This window comes from Macrobrachium nipponense, chromosome 27 (assembly GCF_015104395.2).
Source record: "Macrobrachium nipponense isolate FS-2020 chromosome 27, ASM1510439v2, whole genome shotgun sequence".
NCBI lineage: Eukaryota > Metazoa > Arthropoda > Malacostraca > Decapoda > Palaemonidae > Macrobrachium > Macrobrachium nipponense.
In genome coordinates this window covers 31532955-31550591 of record NC_087216.1, presented here as the reverse complement: position 1 = coordinate 31550591, position 17637 = coordinate 31532955, and the positions used below count along the sequence as shown (strand labels likewise).

The following is a 17637-nucleotide window of genomic DNA, read 5'->3' as shown; positions in this document are numbered from 1 at the left end:
TACCAATGTACAATGACCCGTGGCAGAAACAACTGAATAACCAGCCCAAGTGCTCTGATAGCAGGCAGAGCCTGTCAACTACACAAAACAACTGAAATGCTATAGAAATTTATAAAAAAAAAAAAAAGGTTGCTGTGCAAGTTAGAAACCTTAGCTATGCAATTACTTGGGGTAAGTTTACTTATATCATAGATAAATTTCAAGAGAACAGCATGATACTCCAGGAAACAGACAAGGTACATGTATGATGAAAAGGGTATAATAGGAAGAGTAACAATATAAACAGCATGCAAAGAAAATCAGTGTATACAACTAAAATTATTATTTGACAGTGAGGGACTATGTAAACATGAAAAATAATAATAATCTACAACACCACTTAAGATGTTAGATTACAACTAACTACACCATGTTTTCAAGAGCACATATGACTTACAATGTAGTATATGAATATATCATAAAATGAACTGTACTAAAGGATGATGCTTTAAAAAGCAGACAGAATGGGTCTTAATGGTCTTCCACTATTATGAACTTTAAGACCCATTCTGTCTGCCTTTAAAACACATCCTATGAACGGTATAAAGTGTATACAGTATTAAGAAAAGGATTTGATACACAAATTTCTCCTTTTGAAGAAAAGCAATGATCTGGGAGGGTCCTGCACATAGAAAATGGTTCCTTAACTGAAGAGTCCAAAGTCTTGACTTCCAAGTCTTGTATTTGCACCAGTAATTATACACAAAATGTTTATTTTAAAAATGTGTATTCATCCACAGGGTAGTTTTAAAAACATACACCTCTACTACAAAGTAGACTTTTCAAGTCATAAAGCAAATATAAATGTCTCCTTGTTTTTTTTTTCTAATGAATACTGAAAGGACTTCCTATATCATTGTTCTCTTAAACTCTTAAACTGACTAGGGTTATTTTCAACATAGTCCAGAGCAACAAAGACTGCTCCTTTCTTTGGCATAGTAGACAGTTGAACCAATCTAAACTAAGCATCACTGATAATGTGCCTTTAAGCTCTGCATAACAATGATAAATTTGCTCTTAAATGTCAGTTCACTGTCAGAAAGTGAGGTAACAAAGGCCCAGGCAGCAACTAAGAAGTAAGAGGTGGGCGGTATGGGAGGGAGGGAGGGACCTATGTAAATACATATGCTAAAAGAGCATAAACCTTATATACTGTACATAATTCAAAATAACAACCATTAAATGCATCTTATTTGCTGAGTATGTACAAATGTTATGAGGTCATAACTATGGACTTGAAAAAAACAGAACCAGACATGTTTTGATCTTACTTCATTACAAATATCTGAAATACAAGAAACCACCCAATCCATATACATTTTCTTGATGGTGCATGCAAGATCCACGATCATGCTAAGGTACATAAGAAAACAAATGAAATGTGTATGACCAGTCCTAAATGATAGTATACTCTTTATTCATAAACAGGGAAAAGGTGAAGTATGAAAAATGAAAAAATAGGAAGATCTTAAAGATAAATACATCTACCTATGCACATAACAGGTTAACCTATACATAGTACAATAAAAAGTTAACTCAGGAAGTTATGAGCCTTCTCTAAAGGAGCACTCACCTGCACTTCTTCTACATTGCTTAATAACATGTCTTTTAAACTTCTTTTCTTTACTGGTAGTTTGAAAGTTTGCCTAAAACAACAGTCTGAATCAATTTATGTATGTACAACTTAATGCATTCTTATACAACTCAAAACGATTGACTCAAGTCAAAGGTCAAAGCTGAAAATGCACAAATAACCAAAGGAACTGGGAAGATGCTAAAGCTTAACAAATAAACATACTCAAATCCATACCTTTGACACATGCACAGCAACTAAAAGGAAAATATACCAAAAATGACAAATTACAACTACCTTGGCCTTGTTGCTCTTGTGAAGGCAATGAAGTTGCAAGCACTTCCATCTTGTCTCTAGCACTTCTCAACAGTGGTTCTTCCATTTGCAAAGAATTCTGATGATTTTTAAAACGTGTGTAGTAGTGTATGAAACGATTCAACTCTTGCATTTGGTGGTTTCTTACTGTTGCCTGTTTTGGAGTTAAAAAAAAAAAGAAAAAGTAAGTCTTACTATAAATACTTTTTTCAAGATTTCATCATTAAATCAGTCAGACTTTAGGATCAAAAGCATTAGCTCACTGCCTTGACAGATAGTAACTTTGCTCCAAAAAATGATAAAGTATAACAATTAGCCTAGCTTCTCTCCAGATGGTAACTAGGAAAAGCAGTATATGTTTCCTCTGATGAGCTAGAAATTGTGACCATATTCATTTCATCTGAATTAATATTTCTTACATATAAAACCCATTTGCAATGTAATACAAGATCTAATACTGGGGTATCCGTACTACGACACGAGAGGTGAAATTCAGTGCCGTCGTAGGACAAACACAGCGAAAGCATTTGTCAGTATGGCAGAAGTCCTCTCAATATCTGTAGTATATAAAATTTATCCCCCTAACTATGGTAAAAGCCCTGTAAATATCAATAGAAATTTCATTAGCTAATATTTAAATGCAATCTGAATCTACCTGCCTTCTAAATTCAATATTCAAATTGCCCACCTGCTGTTTACGCTAGCAATTTTTTTCTAAATATTTGTAAATGCTGTTATACTATATACACAATCTAACAATTTTAGTATTATTAACATGATAGTTTACCGTTTGTTCATTTTTTTTACATAAATTCTCAAGTACATAGTATAAATCGTGGATAAAAACTTCAAAAGAATAGCAACTGTTGTCTTGATTTCTTAAAGCTATCAAAGATACGTCCTGTGAAGTGATCCCTTATGATGACACGCTCAGTATGCTAATCATCAGAGGAGACGTCCTATGATAATAGGACACGCCCTCCCACCTTTAGACTAAGGAACCACTATGGTGACGTTACTGAGTAACATAGCACGGTGGTAAGGACGGATCTTAACTCATGCAGAGACAAGAACAACTAGGATATTGGGATACAGTACTGGTCTGGTTACTTGGATACATATAATGGTAGGTTAAACTAGGAATTGTACCCAACCTAACCCAATCCCAAACTCTTGAAGAAAAGGAAAATCTTGCAGAATTCATGTAGCAGAAGAGCAGGTCTGATAAAGATACACACAAACCAGCCAGGCTACCCAACCACTTAGGCTATGCTAAGCTGGTGGGGACATGTTTGAACTAGCTAGCCTAGGCTAGGCTAAGAACTTGACCACTTAGGCTAGGCTAAGATGGAAAAGTTAGGTTCATACTAAATAGGCTAGGCTAGTCTAGACTAAGAACCCAACCACTTGCTAGGCTAAGAACTCAACCAATTGCTCAGCTAAGAACTAGACTTAGGCTAGGCTAAGATGGAATAGAAGATCTCAACTACTTACTCTAGGCTAAAATGGTAAATGTAGATTCAAACTAGCTAGGCTAGGCTAGGCTGAGAGCTCAACCACTTGCTGGGCTATGTTAGAAAAAGGGGAAGTAGTTCCACAAATCCTTCCCTTGTCTTGAAGTCTTCTTGGACTAGATTCAAGTACCTAACCAGTTTGGAGAAGGTCCGCAAACGTAGATTATGGAGTTATAAAATCAAATTCTACAAATTCACAGAAAATCAGAATGGTTCCACCGAACTTCACTGTAAAGGAAACATGTTATTGACTAACTGCAACTAGTAGAAGTGAAGTAGAAGTGTTGGGTCAATATTCTCATAGGAACAATCCAAATTGTAAATAAGCGATGAACGAGAATTCTTCTTCCTACCTGGAAAGGGTTGAAGTCTTGGGTCAACCCCAAGACTGTCAATTCCCACAAAGAAGGCCATATGGGATTTGAATGAATCCATTGACTTCTTGAAGGACACAACAGTTGAAGATCAATCGTAAGTGATGCCATAGAACGTCCATGGACACTACCAATGAATGCCCGACAGTCGTTTTGCTATGGCCTAAAAAACGCCATTGCACTGATAGGTAAGGGGTCTGTTTTATTGCGAATCTGTGATTTTGGCATAAAGCCAAGCACTTGAAGGTCTGTTTTGATCCTGAACATATTTGTGATATGGCAATACCCATTGGACACCACCATGGCAATGTTTGTCAGACGTTATGTAACGTGTCCAAAAGGCATTGCACAGGCACTATTATGACCTATGGCCATCTAGTTACATATGTGCCATCAGTCATTGGCCATGAAGAGTCACGTACATGGACATTGCAATGACGGATGTGATGTGCGGCACGTACACAGATGTGTGATGATGTGTCACCATCTGGGAGAAAGAGACACGGAAAGTACAACTTTGCCTTGATGAGTCATAACCACTGACTGGAAAGTGAACAGTGAACATAGGAAAATGAGCCAAGAGCACATTGGTTTCTTGGAAACTGGAGAAAGATCTCTCCGTTTCTCAATCAAGATTACCCCAAGTAGCACGTCCTCCATGAGCATCACAACTGTTACTTGAAGCAGCCACAAACATGGACAAAACATCCCCACAGCCACACCCGAAAACACGTCCCCGGTGGGACATGCACAACAAGTGGGGAATCTTGCATCTAGCAAGCAAATGAGACGTCAGCCGAGAAAAACTCTTAAAGGCAAACAAGAGACTTCAGAGAGGTAAAAGTGCAATAATCATATCCACAGGAAACACGCCCAAGTACGTGAAGAGAGACATGTCCATGAGAGAAACACAACGACACACATCTCTCAGGGAAACACAGTTCATGGATGAGTATCATATCTGTGTAAGTCTAGAACTAAGGTGACTAAGTCGAGAGAGAGAGCGAGAGAGATGAGAGATGAGAGAGAGAGAGAGAGAGAGAGAGAGAGAGAGAGAGAGAGAGAGAGAGAGTTGAGGCAACAAAACACCTATGCTGGAAACACATCCCCGAAGGACCAGAATCTCTCACGTGAAGGAAACTACATCAACTCTGGCTGGGACGTTGTAGAATCTTCATGGTTACTTCAAGCTGGAGATACAAAAAATCAGAGTTCTTAGAAAACAGGGTGTAGGATGCATCCCTAAGTCTTGGATTTTGACGAAACCAAAGAACTCAGACAAGCTATCAAGTCACAAATAGGACAAAGGTTGATGCTCCCTCTACCCAAGTGTCCGAAGAAACAAAGTAGAAGATACTAGTTCGGGAAAATCCTGGAACTAATATCAGAGAAGCCAGTTACCTCTCCAATTAGATGAATCTGAGGACATTGTGCACCAGGAATTCTGAGTTACAGGATCTTGAAGAGAAGCTCATGACATGAAACAAACCGCAGCTTGTTGGCGATGGAGATAACTGAAGAAGAAGGCAAGATGACGATAGGGTTTTCCTTTGACTCCTATAGCAACCAGAGGGCCTCACCAGTACACTTACAAGTAGAAAATTTCAATGCCTAAGATAGTGGGAGACGTGGAATAAGTCGTGAAACGCAGAGTCGATTGAAACTATGTCGTCATAAGAACTAGCCATGTCACAAGACATCTGTGACGTAACACAGCCGACTACTCTTACGGTGAAAGAGAAAATATTGTAAGACCAGATTAAACATATTCAAACAAAACTGCAGACAAGTTTATTCCATATGACAAATAGGAGACCCAAGGAGAACATCATTGTATGACAAAACATCTGAGGGAGACAAGACACCACAGAAGCAGATGAAGCCACACCAGAGAAGTCATTTGTAAGATTGGTAAACTTCACAAGCCAACACGTAGGAGCGGCTCCGAGGCTTGAGAGGATTAATTGATTGTGTATTAAATCTGGCGTCACAACATCTGGGTAATTGACACCGAAATAAATTGAATAGAAAAAAATTAAAATTTTTAATAAATTTCATATAAAAATATCTATAAATATATGTATATAAATATCTTCTTCATATGTAAAAGTACTTACATAGACAATCTACGTATAATTTAAATTTGGTTGAGGAGGCCTGCCTCCCCTATAGTTTATATAACTGCTCTATATTACTAGCTAGGATAAAATTACCTACACTGTCCCAACCCCAAGACAGGAACCTATGCCTCAAATTCCCGAATCTGGGACATTCAATCAACAAATGTTTCACAGTCAAGGGCACAGTACAGTTCTTGCAAAACGGAGGATTTTCATGAAACATCAAGAACCCATGGGTGAGTCTTGTACGTATGTCCAATCCTCAATCTGCACAACATCGTTTCTTGTCTCCTTGGCATATACGGATATGACCAAGGAGACACTGATGAGGTGATATTGCGCATTTTTTGATTAGTTAAAATAATCCTCCCACTGGGACCGCCAACATTCTTTAATTCTCTGACTCACCAGAGGATATAAACCCCGATATGGTAGTAGCATCTTGTGGGTTCTGGGGAGTTGACTGCTGACTGTTGCCAATCGTCAGCTTTCTCATTCCCATCCACCCCAACATGGGAAGGCACCCAACAGAACTTTATTTCTTTCCCTCTTCTTTTCAGTAAAAGCAGCCATTCAAATATGTCTAAAATCAGAGGGTTTAAAAGGTTAAAAGATTCCAGCGACTGAAGAACACTTCTCGAGTCAAAATATATAATAAAATAATTTTCATTCCTAATAAAAATTTCCTTTAGCCTTGAAAACTGCATATAATTCTGCCATAAAAATTGATGCAACAGGTGATAACCTGCCACTTCTCTCTAAATCAGGGAAGGCTACTCCAAAGCCGACGCCAGCATCTGATTTTGAGCTGTCCGTGAAAACTGCAGTGGAGTTATCATGTTGCATGGAGTGTTCTAAAAATATTGACTGCATGGCCTCACTGGACAATTCTGTCTTGGTAAAATTGAAATATCTGCAGAATTTTACCTCTGGAAAGTTCCAGGGGGACTAACTGAGTATTTTGCTGGTAAAATCTCAATCCTTGGCATATTTAACTCACGAACAATAGTATTGACTTAAAAGAGAATGGATGAGGTTGCTTGGGGTGACTTTCATAACTTTGCTAATGCCTTTCCTTTCTCATAAAAATGCTGGTTAAAGACTTATAGGTAGCCTCTGGAATCTATACCAGCTCAAACAGCAGACGCTTGTAATGAAGATCCAGTGGCACCTCATCAGCATCTACTAGCATGCTCTCGGTGGGAGATGATTTAAATGTTCCCGTACACAGCCGTATTCCTCCATGATGAATTGAGTTGAGCATTTTAAGGCTATTTGGCTTCACGTAATGTACACCTCACACCCATAACTTAATTTTGAAAAGACCAAGGCTTTATATAATCTCAACATCTGAGTTTGGTCTGCACCGCCATTGTCTGCTGCCGCTTCTTCGAGTCGGAGAGAAGCTGTGGCGTCAGCCCCGTTGATGACGTCACGGGATCCATCTTTGTGTATGCCTCCGCCAGTGGCGTCTGATTCCCCTCGCACCGAAGGGAAGCTGTGACGTCATCACCAATTTGTGAAACGTCTCTCCCAGTCGTCTCCTCTGATCTGCCTCTCTCAACCGTGACGTCATCCCTGCCACCCAGTTCGCTACATCTCCCTTCCTCATCATCGGAGCCTTCTCTGGCACATCAGTCTGAGGTTATAAGCCAGGCAGTGCTTCAGAGGTTGGACTCTGTTTTGGATGTCAAGTTGGCTGCCTTATCGGTTGGGAGGACTGGTAGGAAAAGTGTTGCTTCGTCCCTGCCTCCTGAGAAGAGTTCGCATAAGAAACCGAGTGCTGTCTTCCTCTCTCTTCCCCCTCTACACCCCGTCGGTGTATCAAGCGTTGGAAGGCTAAGGGCTTTGCCCTTTCGTCGCCTACGAGGGAGGAACAACGCGGACGTGTTCCTGAGTGCTGGTGTTTCGGGCAGTGTTAGTGTCCTTCCCTTGTGCAATCTGCAGGGGATGCTTCGTCCTCTGCTTCAAATCATGGGTGTGTTACACACCGCCCACCCCCCGTCCGTGCTGCAACCTCCCCTGTCCATGCACATCGCGAGCATTTTGCAACCTCCCCTGCCCATGCACATGATGTAAATGCTCCTTCTTCTCCAAGGCCTATTCCTTGCCATAAAGATCTCAAGGCACCTGTCAAGAGGTCGAATGTAGTGAGCACAGAGTTGGTGCAGCAGGAGTGTTTGCCTGCCTCTCTCACTGGTGCTTCCAAGAGTTCGACTCTAGGGGATTCTCCTTCAATCTCGAGTGTTCAGGATTCCCCCCCCATCTCATGTTCATATGTCCACCACACCCTTGACCATTCATGGACATGTTAATGAGTCATCTGTTGGGGTAAGTGATGTTCCTAGTGTTATAGTGGTTCGTCTCAGAAGCCGACGGCATGGACCCAGCCCATAGAGGTTAGTTTGGGGTTTTTGGGCTGTTTGGCTGCTAACCCTTCTGTTAATTTTAGTGGGGAAGGTGCCTTAGAGGAGCCTGCACATCCTTCTCGTCATCGGTCTCCATTGCTGGAGTAGGAGGAGGGAGACACACAAGAGTTTTTGTCTTCCTTTTTGGAAGTTGTTGATCTTATTCGTACGTTAACAATTTGGAAAGTTTGGACTCAGGCTCGGTCGTCTTACACTTCTTGCTTGGAAGCCTTAGTGGGAGCTACTCAGGACCCCCCCAAATCATCTCTTCAGCTTCCTTTGTCGGGCACTTTCAATCGGTCTTGCAGAAGTATGGCTCTGTTTTGGACTAGGATGGTTTGCTTCGCTCTAGGGGCTCTAACCAAGCTACTACCCCCGCCTACTCACTATCACGAGACATAGGAAGTACTACTATGCTACGAGCTCTGCTTTTTTGTTATCACGCCATCTTAACCCAGACGTCATTCGCTTAAATTCAGGATTGACTTTGGAGCAGGTGAGGTCAGTGGCTCCGTCCTTGTCTCCGCAAGATACCTCAGCATTGGAATCTACGGCGGCCTCCATGTTGCAGACGGTTTTCTTGGCTGGACTTCTGGTCCGTGGTTATTGTCAAGACAGCTTTCAACAGGTCCCCGAAGGGTTGGTGAGTGGATCCTTGCTTGCCAGTCTGTTGCAGTCCGGGGCGAAGGCATTTTCATATTTGGTCTCACCTCAGTACTGATTTATGGGTCTAACCTCCTTCTGATTAGAAGGGATGCGGCTTTATCTAGGATGGAGATCGCTCGACACTGAGTCCTTGCTGGCATTGAGGAACGGAATCTCTTGGAGTCCTAATTTTTGTTTCCTCAGACAGAGCTCGAGAATGCGATAGACCAGTGCTGGGCTGACACCAAAAAGACAGACTGGTACACCAAGCCGTGTCTGAGTCGGAGTCTCGTCCTCGGAGACGTCCGGCTCCTCCTCCTCCCCCTGTCCAGCAGTAGTCAAGGAGATCGTCACCTAGTAGGCCGTCGAGGACTTCGAGTTCGGCAGGGCCTTCCCGTTTGACTCGGCCTAAGTCAAAAGATCAACACCCTTTCGCTCTCGTTCCTTCAAGCCAAGAAGGGGCCCAAGGGACAGAGGTAAAGGGGGCCGTTGGTAGGTTAGGCGCCACCTCTCCCTCTCCTGCGTCCACGGGGTGGGGGGGATGATTCCTTGGTGGCAGAGTTTATGGGGCAGAGAAAGTGGGTGGTAGATGTCCTTCGGGTGGGTTGGGGATACCTACAGCCGTTCGACTTCTCTCCTCCTCTGTCGGACAAGCCACAGCTCAAGAAGGCATAACCTCCAGATTCTCTGAAGTTCTTGGCTCTTCGGAAGGAAGTGCAGAAAATCCCGGACAAGGATGCGATAGAGGAAGGGTGGCGTCCGTCCCCAGGGTCAGTCACATCTCCTTGGTGCCAAGGCGTCGGGAGGATTCAGGCCTGTGATCGACTTATCCACCTTGAATCACTTCATCATGAAGACACGGTTAACATGGAGACCCCGCGCTCGGTGTTGGCAGCCGTGAGTGAATGCAACTTCATGCTGTTGATAGACTTAAGGGACGCATACTTCGAAATCCTTGTTCGTACCCACGTCCAGGAAGTTCCTTCGCTTCTCTCTTGGGGACAAGGTCTTTGAGTTCAAAGTCTTGTGCTTCGGGCTAACGATGGCCCCTCAAGTGTTCACAAGGGTCTTCTCTCAGGGGATCCGTTTGCTGAGGTACCTCGATGATTGGTTAATCTTGGCAGTTTCCAGGGAAAAGCTGCTGCAGGACAGGGATCGTTTACTTTGGTTCTGTCGGGAACTGGGCATATTAGTTAACCAGGAAAAAGTCAAACCTCGTACCCAGTCAAAAAGATTCCTCTACCTGGGCATGGTCATCGATACACAGTGGCAAAAGTTTTCCCGTTGGATCAGAGATTGGAGAAGTTGCGGGTGATGGCGCGCAATTTCCTGTCAGAATCAACATCAAGACAGCTCATCAGTAGCAGGTTCTCCTGGGAGGGTTGTCTTCCCTGGAGAAGCTGGTCCCTTATGGCCATCTTCATCTTCGGTCTCTGCAATGGAGATTGGGAGAGTTCTGGTCTCAAGCAGGGGACTCTCCCGTTAATGGTTCCTCTGTCTCTGGGTAGTGAGAGAAGACCTTCATTGGTGGTTGGATGACCAGAATCTGTTGAAGGGTGTCCCTCTGCGTTCTCTTCCACTGGACTTCCTTCTGTTCTCGGATGCCTCCCTTGCAGGTTGGGGGGCTCAATTAGGCAGCCTCATCACTTCAGGCGTTTGGACTTTGGAGGACAAGCACCAACATATCAACGTTCTTGGAGTTGAACGCAGCCTTCCTGGGTCTGAAGGAGTTTTGGGGGAAGGTAGGTCATTCTGTCATTCTCATGTCGGACAACACCACGGTGGTAGCCTATGTGAACAACATGAAGGCCTGGTTTCACGTCAACTTGACCGTCTAGCTTCACCAGAGGGCGGTCAGCAATTCAGCAGAGCTCTCAGCCAGGTACATCCCAGGCAAACTGAACGTGGTCACAGACAAACTCAGTTGCCGGGATCAGATCCTAGGCACAGAGTGGTCCCTTCATCAAGTGGTCGCTGACAAGCTTTTCCAGATTTGGGGGAGACCCATGCTGGACCTTTTTGCGACTCGCTTCAACAGGAAGCTGGAGATGTTCTGTTCAGTGGTTCCAGATCCTTTAGCATTGGCAGAGGACGCATTCCAACATCCCTGGGACAACCTGGAGGTATATGCCTTCCCTCTGTTTTGTTTGATCCGTCAAGTTCTGAACAGGCTAATGAGTTCATGGGGTCTCAGGATGACTTTGGTAACCACTCTGTGGCCTCTGGCAGAATGGTTCCCAGATCTACTGTCGTTGTTGTCAGAGGTTCCGAGGGAGATTCCCCTCTTGGCGACATCTCCTGTGTCAGCCCCATGCAGAAAGTTTCCCACCAGTCAGAAGAATCCCTGTCTCTTTCACGGTAGGAGGCTTTCAAGTATCTCCTCTGAGGCTTTTCTCAGAGAACAGCAGGGCAATATGTCCAGCAGTCTTCTAAGACTGCTATTCGCTGAATAGAGGTTTTTAAAGTCAACCTCCGTGTTTACCAAGGCAAATGAGCAATCTACTGTGATTGGTGTCGTAAACGGGGTTTTTTCTCCTCTCACTTCGCAACTTCTATTTAGCAAATAGCATGACATTTTAACCTTCCTCAGAGACGAGGAACGTTTGTCCGTTTCTGCCATTGGAGGCTACAGGGTGGCCCTGAGTTTGGTGTTACGCCTTAAGGGTATTGACATCTATTCCTGGGAACTTTCCCTGCTAGTTAAGGGGTTTGAGCAGTCGAGTTCATCTAGAGAGCTCAAGTCTCCGATGTGGGATGTTTCCTTGGTTCTTAAAGAGCTTCACTAAGAGTCCATATGAGCCCTTGCGCCGCTCATCTGACAGGAACCTGACGCTCAAGACAGTTTTCCTTCTGGCCTTGGCATCTTCAAGAGGATAGGAGAGCTCCACGGTCTGAGCTATGAGGTGAAGCACACCAGGGGTTGGGGTCGATGTCCTTCGAATTTGTCCCGGAATTTGTGGCCGACCCAATATCCCTCTGTGCTTGATGACAGGTTCACTTTGTTTTCCATTCCATCACTGAATGGCTTTGTGGGTGGTGATGCTCAAGAGCTTTTGTTGTGCCCTGAGTCACTGTTTCCCTTGCTTAGCCAGTGGACCCCTTGAAGACAACCTTGCAAAACCTTTATCAAAACAAGCTTTGCCATTATTCTACAGGCCATTGGACCAAAAATGTTAGAAATCTTTGACTGTTCTAACTACAGAACAATCCTGATAAGTTAAAGAAGTTAAAATCTTGCCCATCTACCATGTTATCATCACCATCCAATCACCCTAACGGATGGAGGACAGGACTGACTGGTTTGTTTCCATGGAGAATTTTGTTTTATGACTGTAAAAATTCAGGGCGCTGACATCGAGGACTGGTCTCCAACCCCCAGAAGACTTGGGGACCACAACAGGGCAGTTGCAAAACCCTGGAGAGTTGACGTCCTTGACCATCTCCTCAGTTCTCTTTCTGGAGATAGACAATACTTCTTCTCCAAGGGCTGAAAACTACTCTGAGCCTGCTAAGTACACTGTCAGTACAACGGACGTTGGCACTAAAGGAGGATTCTCCTTGAAAGGGATGGAGTAGCCCTCTTTTGGAACTAGAGACCCATTGCAATATGCCCCTGGCTTCCCGCAAAAGTGGAGAAACCTGGCTCCTACAGGCACACGGAAGACACAATTTTCATCTACGGGAGAAAAGTCTTGAGAAAGCCTTCTTGACTTGACAGGTTGTACATACATTGGAGCGAGGTCTGGACTGAAACCTTGTTTTACTGCTCAGAAGGGAATATTGCTGAAGCAGGAGACGGTCTTGAAACAAAAGGAGAGTGGATCATTGGGGTGCTTGGATGACTGAACCAGCAAGATCTTTAGTTTTTGTGAAGATCTAATGCTATCGATCTTGGACTGTGGATTGTGGGGGAAATGGACGAGAGCAATCTACGAGGTGAAAAAGGAGCGCAGACTTCTGAGTAGGAGTGTTGCCTTTGGAGGTGAAGGAACACCAAAGTTCTCTTTTTTCCAACACCCCTGTGGAGAACAACAAAGCCAATTCTAGAGAGCCATCTCTAATGGCTTCATCTGGGCAGGAAAGAACTCCCAGCCAGTCCGCAGGCAAGACCTCTACTAGATCGCTGCAGTCTTCAACTTTCTTCATTCACTAGAGCCCCCATCTAGTCCAAAAAGCTAAGAAATTCTAAAACTCTAAAAAATTTTTAATAAAATGGTCCAATTCCAAGGGCAAAAACATAATTTTGGCCGAGGTGAAGGCTGACCATTGAGACGATGTCAATTAGGCATGAGAAGTCCCTTGGGAGGGAGGAAGGAAAGCAACTCCCAGGGAAGGAGTTCCTCTGGGTGGTGTAAGCTCATATCTCTTGGTTGAAAGGCATGAGGAGGGGTGGGGTGCAGAAGGTTGCTTGCCCTAATCTCTCTCTTGCCTGAGAGCCAACAATCAACCTCTCTCAACCCTCAATGGACAGATCCCCTAATATGAGTAACAATAACAAGTTTTGAGTGGTGGACGGATTACCTCTCTTGTCTGAGAGCCAACAATCAAGCTCTCTTAACCCTCAAAAGACAGATACCTCTAATATGAGTAACAATAAAAAGGCGACAGATTCCTTTACAGGGAGTCCCCGGTTATCAGCGGACTTGGTCATTGGCAATCCGGTTTTATGGGGCTTGTCTAGTGCCATAAAATCAGCGATTTATGGCGCCGTAATGGGATGAGTTCCAGTTATTGGCGCCATAAGGTGCATAAAGGTTCTTATGGCGCGCCATAAGAGTGCTTATGGCACCAATAACCAGTTATCGGCACCATAAATGACTGAGTTTCAGTTAATGGCAGTTTTCGCTTATCGGCACATCCCCAGGAATGAAATCCCTGCCGAACCGGGGATTGCCTGTACTTCAATAGCCCATAAATTTACTAATGTCAACTTTTGAACTGGCTTAGCTTGTCAATTCTAGGTGTCTCATGAGTCAGTAGTGTAGTACTTGACTTCAAGGGCACACTATTCTCTCTCTCTCTCTCTCTCGTCTCTCTCTTCTCTCTCTCTCTCTCTCTCTCTCATCTCTCTCCTCTCTCTCTCTCTCTCTCTCTCTCACATGATTTTTTTTTATATATTTGCTTATAAATATACCCAGGGTTTTGTTGTTGGTTTTAGTTCTTATCTCTTATGATAGTATGTCAGTTATAATTTGCAATTTTGCAAAGAATAGTGCAAAGAAATATTAGAAAAAATGTGTACTACAAGCCCCAAAAAGTTACTGCATCTTTGATCTCGTAAATTTACATAGGTAAATATTTTCTAACAAATATATTCAGAATTTGTTACTGATTTTAGTTCTTATCTATTATGATATTGTGTGACCTGTTAATTATTTTAATTTTACAAAATAAATAAAATTATTTAAAAAAAAATATGTATAGCTTGGTAAAATTTACAATTGTCTTGTAAAAGTGGCCCTGCAAGGGGTTGTAAATAGAATTTTTTTAACTTCTTGTGAAAGGTAAGGAGACTTTTTTAGAATTTTTCTTACACCATGTGCATTAGCTTGTCTTCTTCCCACTGATGCATTTTTCTTGAATTGGCTGACCTGAAAGTTTGCTCAGTCTGTGGTGCTGCATATTGATTTTTTAACCCGACCCTTAAGGGTTAAATCTTTCTTGGGATGATGAGGACAGAACCATCTTTGGAACTCTAGACAGGCTGTTCTTCATGAAGAACACGATACAGGAGAAGCTGGGCAGCAGGAGAGAAAACAGGGTAGGAAAGGCAGCCAAAATATATCTGAGGAGATTGTCTTAAGGCGAGGAAGCGGGTGTCTCATCCAAAACCTCTTCATTGGAATAAATCAGCAAATGAAGTGCATCTTCAGGGTCCTGTGATACAGCAGGAGTGCTTTGAAGAACGGCTATGATTACATCCAGGCAATGCTGAATGAGATTCAACAAAGAATCAGTCAATACTGTGTTTGTAATAGAAGAGGTGATTCTGGGCACTCGGTGGCGCCGGGATTTTTGGGAGGCACCGGGTGTTCAGTGGGCAATTGATGGATGCTGGTTCCCAGGGGAGGCGAGATGCCACGCACCTGTCATATGGAGCTGAGAATACTGGGAGAGGAAACGACCGCTTGGACACTCGCTTACTCGACGATGATGGGCGCTTCCGAGACTTGGATGGGTGCTCAGATGAAAATTGGTAATCTTCTGTTGGGCGCACAGGAGACACTCTGAGCTTACCCAAAAGCTACAAGGACGACATGGACTAGTCTCCAGCTCCCTGATATGCTTATAAGGAGGTGGAGAAGAGCAGTCAGCAACCACTATGTCTCTTTAAAAGAAGAGACATTTCATAGAAACACCCTCGGTGCCTTTTGTCCAGGGTGGAATGAGGGAGAGCTAGACCAAAGCTCTTGCACTTTCGTACGGACGCCTTTTCGGTGGCTGTCCGCATATTCTTTTGGCCGGTCAACAGGCTCGGCCAAGGGGGGTGTGCCTACCTGTGGGCAACACTCCGCCAACCTCCCTTGGGCTTCCAGTATGCCTTCTCCTTGGTGCATGGGAGCCTGACAGCAACCTTTGCATAAATCATTGTCAGAACGAGCGACACCTTCTCCACTAACAATGCACTCTCACTATCATTTGCATTTGCCATCTGCTTAATCATATTGTCCATAAGGACTTTCACTGAAGCATCTAACTGCTCCATAGTACTCACCACAAGACAAACATCTGATCAATGCGCGATTCAAGGCCGGACATGGTACATATTAGGATCAGAAGCATGGGGGCTGGGTAAAGGCGTGAGGGTGATAGTCCTAAGATTGGTTATAAGAGAAAGAGCAACAGGAGTCTGAGGATTAACATATAAATCGGGTGAGTACACTCTAGGCTAACTACATTCCTAGCTTCTGTCCTTGCAGTAGCCTTCCTTTTCCTGTGATTGTAATTCAAACCTAATATAATGTAGGCTATGGTCATATGAAACCATTCTAATCAAATGTAGGCTAACTGGAATAATGCTAACGCTATCTAAGTTAAAGATCTCGTCACCAGATGGAAACAATGAGTAACCAGACAGCAACCAAAACCGAAAATCATAAATAAGCAGTTCAAACAGAACCTAGTTTAAATGAAAATAGCATACACACTAACAATACAGGCAGTCCCTGGTTATCAGTGGACTCAGTTAATGGAGATCCGTTTCATGGTGCTTGTCTAGCGCCTTAAAATTGGCGATTTATGGCACCATACCGCACTATGTTCCAGTTATTGGCGCCACTAGGACGCTGCCAGAATGGAACTCCCTCCCGGTAACAGGGGACTGCTTGTATAAATGAGTACTTCAACAAATGGAGACAAGAGCAACAGCTGCACAAATCCAAAAACAAAGCTGCACAGAACACAAGCGACATTCATTCAAAGGGAATGGAAAGAAGTGAAACGAACTTGTCAGCAGCATTGTACCTATCCGTACCTGTAAGTGGGTGGGACTTATCAACTATACTTTAACAATAGCACATTACCGAGAATTTAAAAATTCTAAAAGCTGCTGTGTTTTGGGTAGAATATAGCTATGTAATTACTTGGTAAGTTAATTATATCAAAAACTCCAAACTCAATGCAGCGTATTTAGCAGTAACGGTTATGCTCATTTTAAATTTTATCTTTAAACATCTAACCGTTCTGAAGTCTCATCTACCTAGTCAAAAGTCCAGGTCTACATACATTTACCTTATGGCTAGTTTAATTTTTGTTTTGTTTTTGTTACCTATGATGATCTTAGTTCATTAATCAATTTAATATATATATACATATATATATATATATCTATATATATATATATATATATATATATATATAGTATATATATATAATATATATATATATATATATATATATATATATATAGATATATATATATATATATATATATCTATATATATATATATATTATATATATATATATTATATATAGTATATATATATATATATATATATATATATATATATATATAATAATCAATATAATATATTAACTTTACTCATCTACATTCGTGTGCTTATGGACTTTTTCCTGCAGCTAACATGGCATGTAATGCAATGAATATGAAATATGCAGTCAAAATTCAGTATAATTCAATAGTTAAGGGGGAATTCCCAATACCCATCCATGCCACAGTGAATGATAATTTTGTAGTTAGTATGATGTATTGCTTATTACAATAAACTTCAAAAATACCAGTAAATATGACTAGTGGCACTTTTCCCCTACTGATACTTAATGACATTTTAACCACCATGAAAATGTGGTCAAGGCAAAATGCAAGACATCAGCTTATAAAATTTCTCACACAATAACCCTAGACTTATCTGTATTAACCCTTTAACGCCGATTGGACGTATTATACGTCGATATAAATTGTCTGTTGGGTGCCGATTGGACGTATTTTACGTCATATAAAAAGTTTTTTTTTTTAAAATTTATGGAAAAATAGTTATAGCCTACTAGGTGAAAACTTTTGAATCAAGCGCCTTGGGGGATGCTGGGAGCTCACGGATCAAGCGTTGTTTTGTTTACAATTGTTACGCAGCGTGCAAGCGCAAATTTCTTTCTATCACACTAAAAAGTATCACAACACATCTCAGAAA

The 17637-nt window shown here is 42.5% G+C and overlaps 1 protein-coding gene and 1 pseudogene across 3 annotated transcripts in view; one reads left to right on the top strand and one right to left on the bottom strand.

Annotated features, from left to right (window-relative positions):
- Nucleotides 1-17637, top strand: part of LOC135200995 (ankyrin repeat and IBR domain-containing protein 1-like) — a 228209-nt gene that overhangs the window by 135763 nt on the left and 74809 nt on the right. The gene's annotated exons all lie outside the window — the stretch shown is intronic.
- The window catches only part of LOC135200472 (ankyrin repeat and IBR domain-containing protein 1-like), an 85586-nt pseudogene continuing 69255 nt past the window's right edge, over nt 1307-17637 (bottom strand).